The 13051-nt window shown below is 41.5% G+C and overlaps 1 pseudogene; it reads right to left on the bottom strand.

The window, feature by feature from the left end:
* The window catches only part of LOC120045914, a 44387-nt pseudogene extending 31631 nt beyond the window's left edge, over positions 1-12756 (bottom strand).
* Positions 12757-13051: the final 295 nt, after the last annotated feature.

The following is a 13051-nucleotide window of genomic DNA, read 5'->3' as shown; positions in this document are numbered from 1 at the left end:
CGACAGGATCTCTCGATTGTGCATCTGTAAAAGTTTGTGAGTGTTTTTGGTGACAAGCCGAATTTCTTCAGCCTCCTGAGGTTGAAGAGGTGCTGTTGCTCCTTCTTCACCACTCTGTCTGTGTGGGTGGACCACTTCAGGTTGTCTGTGATGTGTACGCCGAGGAACTTAAAACTTTCCACCTTCTCCACTACTGTCCCATCAATGTGGATAGGGTGGTGCTCCCTCTGCTGTTTCCTGAAGTCCACGATCATCTCCTTTGTTTTGTTGACGTTGAGTGTGAGGTTATTTTCCTGACACCACACTCCGAGGGCCCTCACCTCCTACCTGTAGGCCATCTCGTCGTTGTTGGTAATCAAGCCTACCACTGTAGTGTCGTCTGCAAACTTGATGATTGAGTTGGAGGCGTGCATGGCCACGCATGGCAAGTGCAGCTCAGTGTAAATACCGTATATTTCTTGCATTTTCCTTTTCCGAATGGGCGGTTATTAGAATGCATAAGATTCTGTATTTACGGTAGCATAGCTTCTTAAGGTCCGTTAGAGACCCAATCCCCTTTGTCCCTCAGTCTTCACGCTTTTTCATTCAAACTCAACAGCCTTTCTTTGTGTAGCCAGCTGTCATATCGGTTTCGTCCGCTAGGGATTTTTTATTTTATGACATGATTAGTAATTGATGTATGATCCATCCTGTGTATATGTAATTCTGTGTGATTATTTAGGTATTTAGTGAACAAATAATTAAGCAAATTTTTGTATTGCTGATTCACTTTGTCAGCCAGGATTCGTGAAGATAACCAAGTACTTATGACAATCAGAATGAGACTGAGAGAAGGTGACAATTAATAATTGACTGCTATTGATATAAAATGGACAACGATCCCAAGCATACTTCCAAAGTTGTGTCAAAATGGATTAAGGACAACAAAGTCAAGGTATTGGAGTGGCCATCACAAAGCCCTGTCCTCAATCCTATAGAAAATTTGTGGGCAGAACTGATAAAGTGTATGCGATCAAGGAGGCCTACAAACCTGACTCAGTTACACCAGCTCTGTCAGGAGGAATGGGTCAAAATTCACCCAAGTTATTGTGGGAAGCTTGAGGAAGGCTACCCAGAAACGTTTTAACCAAGTTAAACAATTTATAGGCAATTCTACCAAATACTAATTGAGTGTATGTAAACTTCTGACGCACTGGGAATGTGATGAAAAAATGAAAGCTGAAATAAATCATTCTCTCTCCTATTATTCTGACATTTCACATTCTTAAAATAAAGTGGTGGTCCTAACTGACCTAAGACAGGGAATTTTTAATAGGTTTAATTGTCAAGTACCTATAGCCACCAATCTAATAAATTCATTTAATGAAAAAAGCCTGGCCTCATTGGACCCCCCTTTCATGCCAATGTCATTTGGTTGTGTTTATTAAGGTGTTAGGTAACATTTGAATACGGGCATGTGACAAATAGCATTTGATTTGATTTATTTGAAAGAACTTAAGAACATTTTCATTAGTTTATGTTACTGTAGGCTATATGAGAAAACGAAAAACCACAAAACTGAATTTCAAGTGTAAAATCTATTTTATGTGTAGAATGCCTTTGTTACAACTATGAATCAAAAAGCAAGTGCATTGAAATACAGTAAACACTTATTTTTATAACAACAAAATACATTTAAATGCCCAAACCGCAAGATACGTGGTCAATGAAGAAAACATCAGAAAATATCAGTAGTGTAACGTTCGTCGTTAAGGGTAGACCAAGGCTCAGCGTGATTTGGGTTCATCAGATTTTATTAAAATGTGAACCAGCAAAAAAAAACAATAAACAATACAACGAACGAAAAGCTTCGTCATGCAAAATAGATGCAATCAAACAGACAAGATCCCACAACTGAAGGTGGGGAAAAGGGCTGCCTAAGTATGATCCCCAATCAGAGACAACGATAGACAGCTGCCTCTGATTGGGAACCATACTAGGCCAACAAAGAAAAAGAAAAACATAGATATACAAAAACTAGAGTACCCACCCTAGTCACACCCTGACCTAACCAAAATATAGAGAATAAACAGTCATCTCTAAGGTCAGGGCGTGACAAGTAGCCTAAATATCAGTATAGGCACCAAGCGTGCTTGTGAATAGTGAAAATTAACACAAAATAAATAATGGAATTATTAATGAATGAATATGTGTCGATATGACAGTGGTCAAAAATAGTATATTGTTTTCAGATATTTGACACATTATTTGCTCGTGCTTTCAGTATGGTGTGTCTTTACACAACAGTTGGATCTCATTTAGCTGTTATCCTTTGTCCTAACAGTCACTACAAATCTTTGTCACATTCACTTGATTACAACACTTCCCACAAACAAGTCCCTTGCAGCTGATACAGGTGTCCGGGTTCTGTTCCGAGTGCATCTGCCCACCTTGAAATGTATCCTCCCCAGGAGCCATGCGCAATTTGACTCGCGCAATGGCTTGCGTGGAATCTATGCTGCTGCCTTGGCCCTCATATGTCTCTCGCGTAGCCCGTGTGCCAGACTCATGATGAAGTCTCTCCTGCGTGTGGTGTTATTCATGCGCTGTTCATGAGATTATAATTAGAATAGATGAATACAATAGAATGGCCCGCCCTGTTCTTCATTCACAATTGGGGATTACATAATTATGTATCGTTCCTTCCCCTCACTCATCAACTCACCTACTCTCCCCTTTTCTCCACAAAATTTTCTCCACATTTATTTCATCTGTAGTTATATGTGTGAAATTAGTTTCGTTATAGTTTAGGTTCAGTTTCGATGCAAATGTCGGGTGATTATAAACTGGGCATGGCACATTCAACATCAGAGAAGGAGCGGAGAAAATCATTACATAAAGGACATGCCCTCCCAAAATGTGTTATAACTCCAGCTCTGTTTGTGATATTATGATATTTTTTTATCTTGGCAAGTCATTTAAGAATAAATTCTTATTTGCAATGACAGCCTACTCCGGCCAAACCCCAACAGCGCAGGGCCAATTGTGCGCCTCCCTAAGGGACTCCCAATCACAGCCGGATGTGATACAGCCTGGATCAAACCAGGTACTATAGTGACACCTCTTGCACTGAGATGTAGTGCCTTAGACCGCTGTGCCACTCGGGAGCCCAAGAATAAGACTCTAACAATGACAGTGTGCTATATAGACCTATTTAGGAAAGGAGGAGGGAGAGATGACTTTAAAAATGGCAGACTAATTAAACATTTAAATTAATTTTGAGACATGATGCTCTCTGCCTTTCTAGTGTTAATATACACTATCACAAATAAATCAATCAATATTTTGTTTAGGAGGGTCATAAAAAAACATGATGCAAGGCAATGTATTTCAAAAGAGGAAAATAGCATGTTTTGAGTTGTATTTTACATTTTTTAAGTTTACCTTTATTTAAATAGCCATGTCAGTTAAGAACACGTTCTTAATTACAATGATGGCCTACCCAGGCCAAACCCTATCCCAGATCTGTGCTTAATTGCCAAGGCTATGGCTGCACAATTCCAATCTATGGCTGTGCCATGCCTATCAACTAGTTAGTTTAGCAGACATCACAGGCCCTACAGTCAACACAGATATTGTACAGTAAGACATAATGGAATGTCCCAAATGGCTATTGCTGATTGTCACCAGTAGCCTACTAGGAGCCACAGTTATTCTAGGAAAAAGTAATATTTTGAAACAGAGACCATCCACAACATTTGCACAGTTGTTTGGCAAAAATAGGTTAATTAGAAACTTTGGAATCTGCTCTTTTTGATAGGGTATACTGTAGCAATCAAAACATCTGGCCAGCATGGACATCTGTAGGATGATATGGAAGAAGTGCTATATCCTTATATATATATATATATATATATATACATATATATGCTCCTTGCTTCTTTGTCAATGCAAGCTGTCAATGCACGCTGTGCAGGTCTACAGTCTCTTCATTAACTATTCGAAATTGATAATATTGTCATACATCAGACTATTGTCAATTTAACTTGTCTCTATTATTATAATTATTCGTATATGTGGAATTTCAATATAGTTTAGGTGAAGTTTGTACGGGCAACTATTGTCTTACAGTCTGAAAATACACTCATCTTATTTTAGTATTTACAGTTAATGAGCTTCTGCATCAATCAATACATTTTCTAACTGAATACAATTTGCTGTCTAATTACCTATTTTAACATAAAAAATGCATTCATTTAGCAATTTATTTAGGACCCCTTTAGGTATATATATATAAAGAATATATTTTACATTATTTGATAAAATATTGAAGGTAATAGAAACACAATAAATAACAAATGAATAAATGGCAATAAAGACGGTCAAAAAATAAATCATAAGGAATAAGGTTTTGAAGTGTAGGTGCTATATCTAGGAGATATAAGAAAGCTCTGGACATTTTTTGACACATATTTAACCCCTTATTTTTGTTGGCAAAAAAATACCTTCACAATTAAATTTGTTTGTATCGGTTACTGTGACACTTGTGGGGGTCGTAGAGCAAAACAGGGAACACCATCATGTTTGTGAGAGTCATAATAGTTTGTAGGCCAAACCGTTTGGATGCTACAGAAAGTTTCGTAAGAACACCATTGTAGCTTGGCCACCTTTCAGCCGCAGATGCGGAAGGCCGATATCCCAAAAATTGCTGATATCTTTATCTTAAACTGACAGATTTTAATGGGAATTTTTTCAATTATATTACTTAGACTGACGTATGGGTGCGTCAATAGACTCTAAAGGATTTAAGGGGAATGTAATCAGCTTACATTACTGAGATTAAGCAATCCAAATGTTACAGTACATTACTGATTACAATTTTGGACAGGTAACTACAATGTAACCGATTACATTTAGAAAGTAGCCTACACAACCCTGAATGCATCTCACTTTCCACTGACTGCAATTCTCAGAAAGCAAAAGTTAATATAAATGGTTTTGTGTGAAAAAATGTATAAAACATGTTGTCATATTGACTTTTGAGAAAACATATTTAAACCATGAAAGCACATGTATGAAGTGCCAATTATGTAAGGGGGCTTGGTGCAGCTAGTGTGCTTTTTGCTAGAGAGTGTGAAATACTGGAATGCAGGTATAGTAGCATCATAAAACATTTTTCAATGGTTGGTTCAGTTAAACCTATAATATCTCACTCTATACACAAATTAAACCATTCAAAAATGTTGTATGACTGTAGCTGTCAGTATTGCATTCAGGGGTGGTTTCGCAGACAGAGATTAAGCCTAATCATAGACTAAATTGCACTTAAAAAAAAGTTTGGACACACCTACTCTTTAAATAAAATATATATATTATTATTTTCTACATTGTAGAATATTAGTGAAGACATCAACATTATGAAATAACACATATGTAATCATGTAATAACCAAAACAGTGTTCAACAAAATATATTTTATATTTGAGATTCTTCAAACTAGCCCCTCTTTGCCTTGACGACAGCTTTGCACACTCTTGGTATTCTCTCAACCATCTTCATGAGGTAATCACCTGGAATGCATTTCAAATAACAGGTGTGCCTTGTTAAAAGATAATTTGTGGAATTTCTTTCCATAATGTCTTTGAGACAATTAGTGTGACAAGGTAGGGGTGGTATACAGAAGATAGCTCTATTTGGTAAAAAAACAGAGTCCATATTATGGCAAGAATAGCTCAAATAAGCAAAGATACATGACAGTCCAGTCAATATGGAAGATTTCAAGAACTTTGTACGTTTCTTCAAGTGCAGTCACAAAAACCATCAAGCGCTATGATGAAACTGGCTCTCATGAGGACAGCCACAGGAAAGGAAGACCCAGAGTTACCTCTGCTGCAGAGGATAAGTTCATTAGAGTTAACTGCACCTCAGATTGCAGCCCAAATAAATTATTCACAGAGTTGAAGTAACAGACACATCTCAACATCAACTGTTCATAGGAGACTGTGTCAATCAGAGACAGGTTTAACTTCAGATTAGAGGATGTTGGTCCCCAGGTTGACCTTGGAAATGGAGGAAAATGAATTCCTGGACTATTTCAGTGATGATCAAAGAGCACCACCAAGGACAGGTTTCCGTATGTACAGTACAAAGAAAATGCAGCGGACATTTGTTTTCTTGAACCAAGGCTTTCATATGACTCTATTTGGGGAAGGCCCATCCCTCCTTCCCAACAAGTACTGATCACCTTGATGTTTTTGGAATCTGGAACCTTTAATTCTGAAACAGATTTTTGTGTTGTAAGTGAACTAACTTCAAGCAGAATAGTCCACAAAGTCTGCAATGCTATATGTGAACTGAAAGATAATTACATCAACCCCTCTTTTACGCTGCTGCTACTCTCTGTTTATCTTATATGCATAGTCACTTTAACCATATCTACATGTACATACTACCTCAATTGGCCCGACCAACCAGTGCTCCCGCACATTGGCTAACCGGGCTATCTGCATTGTGTCCCACCTCCCGCCAACTCCTATTTTTACGCTACTGCTACTCTCTGTTTATCTTATATGCATAGTCACTTTAACTATACATTCATGTACATACTACCTCAATTGGCCCGACCAACCAGTGCTCCCGCACATTGGCTAACCGGGCTATCTGCATTGTGTCCCACCTCCCGCCAACTCCTATTTTTACGCTACTGCTACTCTCTGTTCATCATATATGCATAGTCACTTTAACCATATCTACATGTACATACTACCTCAATAAGCCTGACTAACCGGTGTCTGTATATAGCCTTGCTACTCTTATTTTCAAATGTCTTTTTACTGTTGTTTTATTTCTTTACTTACCTACACACACACACACACACACACACATACCTTTTTTTCACACTATTGGTTAGAACCTGTAAGTAAGCATTTCACTGTAAGGTCTACACCTATTGTATTCGGCGCACGTGACAAATAAACTTTGATTTGATTTGATCAAGTTTACTGATGCTGCTTCCCAAGCCAACTACATGGTAGAGTTGAATATGAGAACTTCCCTGGAGTCATTAGCTGTATAGATGGATTTCATATTCCCATCAAGTGTCCCTCTAGAGCATATGCTGAGTAGTACAGGAATCTTAAATGATTATTAATAAATGCACAAAGTGTGTGCAATCCCAATTTGCAATTCTCCAACATTGTTGCAAGTTCGAAAGGTGCAACTCATGACTCAATTACTTTTTCAAAACTCTTTGTATACTCAGCTTGAAGGAGGACAACATAGTGGAATCATGCTTGGTGACTGTGGGTATGCACAGACCAACTTCTTGTTCATCCCCTATCTTCATGCAATAGGACCTGAGCAACAACGGTACAACCAAGCTCATATGCGCACCAGAGGTATAGTGGAGTGCATGTTTGGTGTATGGAAAAGTTGTTTTCAGTGTATCAGAAGCACACTTTCAACCAAGAAGATGCTGCCAGTTTCTCATGCATGCTCAGCCTCTTTGTCTTTGTCCTCCAGAACAGGTTAGTGACACAATCTTCCCTCCTGGCTGCTGCAGATGTTGCGGGCTGATCTTCTTCATGTTAAGAAAGTCCCCTGCACGCTATGGTGAACATCTGTCTCTAGAAAATTATTAGAGAACATTATTTAGTTGAGAGTTGAGTTCATTACATCAAGAGATGACTGACAACATTACATATTCCCTGCAGTCCAGGGATGGCACATGTTGAATTAATGTGTCCTACCAACTGAGGACTGGAACGGTCCCCATCTGAACTGTCCAAATGGTCATCATCAGTGATACCTTCCAGGGGTTGGTGGCTATCAATGATCCTCGTCACCAAGTCCCCCAGCTCATCTGTCTCTGGTCTTACCAGTCTTGAAACACTCCCTATGAGCAACAGCATTTATCTTCTTTAAATTCATTTTTTTGTTTTTACACAGGATATTAGAAAGGCAAGACAATATAAAAATGATATTAGTAATTATGTATGATATTGTTTGTGTTACCTTTGTCACACAAATACATTTAGGCCCAAATGTGTTGTGTTACACAAGAAAAATAACATTTCAAAGTGACTCTCTTTTGTAAAAGTGGGCCAACAATGAATGCAGCATTTTACCTGAAGTTGGTGTCATCCTTTCATTTACTTTTTTGGTTTAGGTGACTTGCTTCAATTCCACATAATGCTTACGTATGTGTCCTATCCCTGTTTTTTTAAGGATTCTCAGGTCAGCACTAAGTACACATCGTTAAATTAACTGGTTAGTCCTTATTTACCTTAATTTGGGACTCCCTAGTCTAGAACTATTTAATCTGAAGTTAAGCAATGTCTCAGAAAGCCATTTAAAAAAAAAAACTGAATTAATTTAAGTAGAATTAGCATAGTCCTGACTTAAATTACACTCTGTCTGCGCAACTGCCCCCCCCCCTTAAGATGTTTTCAGTAAAATAGTTTGCATCTTTGTTGATTTTCAGGTCCCACCCGTTACCTGTAAGATTATCTTTTTTTACCAGAACTCTCTCTTTATCAAAAATGTTTTAACAAAATTATATTTATCACATGCTTCGTAAACATTGGTAGACTAACAGTGAAATGCTTTCTTACGGGTCCTCTTCCAGAGTTAAAGATTTAAAAAAATAATAATTCGAAATAGTGACACGAGGAATAAATATTCAGTGAAAAACAAATAACAATGAGGAGTTAAAATAACATGGCTATATACAGGGAGTACCAGTACTGAGTCGATGTGCAGGGGAACAAGGTACATGAGGTAGCATATGTACATATAGGTAGGGATAGATAGACAGTAGCAGCATTGTATGTGGTGAGCCTGAAAGTGTGTGTGAGTGTGTGAGTGTGGTGTCAGTATGCATGTGTGTGCATGTTGTGTGTGTGTGTTTGTGTGTGTGTGTGTGTTGGGGTGTCAGTCTAAGTGTGTGTGAGGGTGTGGGTAGACTCCAGTGTGTGTTCAAAGAGTCAGTGCATGAGAGTTAGTGCAAAACATTGTCAATGCAGGTAGTTCGGGTAGCCACCTGATTAGCTATTTAGCAGTCTTGTGGCTTGGGGATAGAAGCTGTTCAGGTTCCATACTTGGTGGACTGGTACCGCTTGTCATGCGGTAGCAGAGAGAACTGTCTATGGCTTTGACGGCTGGAATCTTTGACCATTTTTTAGGCCTTCCTCTGACACCGCCTGGTATAGAGATCTTGGATGGCAGGGAGCTCGGCCCCAGTGATGTACTGGGCCGTACTCACTACCCTCAGTAGCATCTAGCAGTCTGATGCCTTGCAGGTGCCGTACCAAGCGGTGATGCAGTCAGTCAAGATACTCTCAATGGTGCAGCTGTAGGACTTTGAGGGTCTGTGGGCCCATGCCAAATCTTCCGTTGAGCGTCAGAGCCGCAATCAATCAAACGTATTTTATAAAACCCTTTTTACACACCTAAAACCCCAAAGAGCAAGCAATCCATATGTAGAAACACAGGCGCTAGGAAAATATCCCTAGAAAAGGCAGGAATTTAGGAAAAACCTAGAGAGGAACCAGGTTCCAAGGGGTGGCAAGGGTGGAGATTATATGAGTACATGGCCATTAAGGCCAGATCATTCTACAATATGTTAAAATGTTAATAGAAGACCAGCAGGGTCAAATAATTTATGTACTTTGAGTCATCCTCTCATTGATAAACTTCAGCATTTAACATTCCTTTCAGGTGTTTCCCCTCAGGCAACCTCTCCACATCCTGAAGTCTGTTGGAAATGGAGATGAGCACATACTAGACAGACTAGTGTGTCTGGCTAGTATAACGTCCTAACCACCCATCAAAATAGTTTTGACACAAAAATGACAGCTTTGACGCTACCTCAATACAAACAGACAGACATGGCCATGTTCATGCAAATATCAAGATGGACATCGGCTTTGGTGTTCTTTGAACCTGGGCAATAGATCAGCGTGAAGTCAAACCTCGTAAAGAAAAGGGCCCACCTCATTGAGGATGATGAATGGGTCCTTAGTGCCCCCACGCCCACCTCTGAAGTGTCCACCTCCACCACAAAGGGTATTGTGGGATCTGGGTGTTTCAGCAATGGGGTGAAGGTGAAACGTCCCTTCGGAAGGACTCGTCAGCTGCTGGACTCCACACCAACCTATGGGGACCACCCTTGTGGAGAGAGGTAAGAGGAGCGGCAATGGAGCTGAAGTTCCTGATGAAACGGCAGTAGAAGTGGGCAAACCTCAAATACCATTGAAACCCCTTTGTGGTTGGGACTGGCCAGGACCTGTCTGCATCTACCTTTTGACGTTCATCTTCACGGGCTGATGTGGTAGCCTAGAAAGGAAACAGCCTCCTGATGAATCTGGCACTTCTCTACCTTGACAAACATTTGGTTAGCTCGGAGGTCGATCCAGGACTACTTGGACGTGAGCGATGTGATCCTCCGAAGGTAGCTGAGTAGACCAGGATGTCGTCGATATACACGACCACCTGGCATCCGAGAATGTCCCGGAAAACCTAATTTACGAATGCCTGGAACACTGACAGAGCATTGGCTAAGCCAAAAGGCATCACCAAATACTCGTAGTGACCAGATATTGTGCAAAAAGCTGTCTTCCATTCATCCCCCTCCTGGACGTGGATGAGATTGTATGCATGCCGCAGGTCCAATTTGGTAAAGAACCGGGCCCCGCGGAGCTGTTCAATGGCTGCCAGCATCAACGGGAGAGAGTAACCATACTTGGTGGTGATATCATTGAGTCCTCTAATCAATACATGGAGGCTGAAGAAATTCGGTTTCTCACCAAAAGCACTCACAAACTTCTACAGATGCACAATCGAGAGCATCCTGTTTGGGCTGTATCACCGCCTGGTACGGCAACTGCTCCGCCCACAACCGGAAGGCTCTCCAGAGGGTAGTGAGGTCTGCACAACGCATCACTGGGGGCAAACTACCTGCCCTCCAGGACACCTACACCACCCGATGTCACAGGAAGGTGCATCAAAGCAGGGACCGAGAGACTGAAAAACAGCTTCTATCTCAAGGCCATCAGACTGTTAAACAGCCACCACTAACACTGAGTGGCTGCTGCCAACATACTGACTCAACTCCAGCCACTTTAATAATGGGAATTGATCAGAAATGTATCACTAGCCACTTTAAACAATGCCACTTAATATAATGTATATGTATATACTGTACTCTATATCATCTACTGCATCTTGCCATATTTATGTAATACATGTATCACTAGCCACTTTAAACTATGCCACTTTTATGGTTACATACCCTACATTACTCATCTCATATGTATATACTGTACTCGATACCATCTACTGCATCTTGCCTATGCCGTTCTGTACCATCACTTATTCATATATCTTTATGTACATATTCTTTATCCCTTTACACTTGTGTGTATAAGGTAGTAGTTGTGGAATTGTTAGGTTAGATTACTCGTTGGTTATTACTGCATTGTCAGTACTAGAAGTACAAGCATTTCGCTACACTCGCATTAACATCTGCTAACCATGTGTATGTGACAAATAAAATTTGATTTGGGATTTGATTTGGGCTTAACCCTCCATTCTTCTTGGCCACGAAGAAGAAGCCTGCAGACACAGGAGAAGTGGACGTGCGGATATAAACTTGTTGAAGCACCTCATGGATGTACTCCTCCATGGGCTTGGCTTCATCCACCGACAGAGGGTAGGTAGATGCGTCTGCGCGGGGGCACAGAGCCTGCAAACAGGTCGAAGGCACAGTCCCATGGGCGATGAGGAGGGAGACAGGTGGAGCGGGTTATGGAAAATGCCTCCTGCAGGTCCTGGTATACCTATGGGATGTTGGGCTGAAGAACAACCACAGGACTCTCAACTGATGTGGAACCACAGGGGATGGGATAGCAGGTCCGCCGGCATATAGGTGCCCAGTCAGTGATTTTCATCCTCGACCATGAGATGGTGGAGTTATGGCGTTGAAGCCAATGGAGGCCAAGAATGATCTTGTGAGCTGGTGCACTGGTGATGAAGGAAATGTTCTCCTGATGGATGGACTCCACGGTGAGGGTGAGTGGTTTGGTGATGTATGTGATGGTCCCAGAACCTACTGGCCGATTATCGAGGGCTTGAACTGGGAAAGAAGAGGAGAGCGGGTATGAGTTGATGTTAAGAGAGGCGGCAAGGGTCTGGTCAATAAAGTTCTCTGCAGCACCAGAATCCACTAATGCTGTAGAAACAGTACATGAGGGACAGTCACCGAGTGTGATCAATACCAAAAAGAGCTTGGTGGAAAGTGATGAAGAGGGGATACTCACACCTGCCCCAGGAGGTGGAAGATCACGTGACCATCCATCTGCTCTTGTGGATCCCGAGTTGAGACGAACTGGACACTGCTTGAGCTGGTGCCCTCCTTGACCACAATAGAGACGGATCTCCAGCTGTCTCCATCTGCGTCGCTCCGCTGCAGGGAGGCGTGTGACCCTTACCTTCATAATTTCAGGCTCTGTACCAAAGTGTTCACTGAGGGAGGGAAAGAAGCGATGGGTGTACCGACGCTCCCGAAGTAGGTTATCCAGACTGGATCTGGACCTCACGCAGTCCTCTTCTGAATAGCGTACGGAGCGCCGACTCATTCCATCCACTGGATGTTGCTACTGTCCGCAAGCTGAGCGTGTACTTGACAGCAGTCTGGTCCTCCTGCCCTAGTTGGAGTAGGAGCTCACCCCGCTCTCTACCCTCCGGTGGATGATCGAAGACACCTCTGAACAGAGCCATGAACCCCTCATACAAATCAAGCTCCTCCTCTCCTCTCTCCCAGACGATGGGGTGCCGTCATATTTATCCGGGAGGGACAAACGGGAGTCACTGACGTGAGGGGCTAGTGTGCTGGGTCGACTGGCGGTGTAGTATCCTCCTCTAGTTGAAGACAATGCTTCTCGGGGATGTTTGAGATGTTGAACACTGCGGGTATGTCTGAGATGTTGAACACTGCGAAGAACCTCTTCCATAGCCGTCCGCCGTTGCGCCAGCTGGTCGTGGTGTTGAAGTAGTAAGAACCCCTGTCTGATGA

The sequence above is a fragment of the Salvelinus namaycush genome, chromosome 4 (assembly GCF_016432855.1).
Source record: "Salvelinus namaycush isolate Seneca chromosome 4, SaNama_1.0, whole genome shotgun sequence".
NCBI lineage: Eukaryota > Metazoa > Chordata > Actinopteri > Salmoniformes > Salmonidae > Salvelinus > Salvelinus namaycush.
This window is presented reverse-complemented; position numbering and strand designations above follow the sequence as displayed.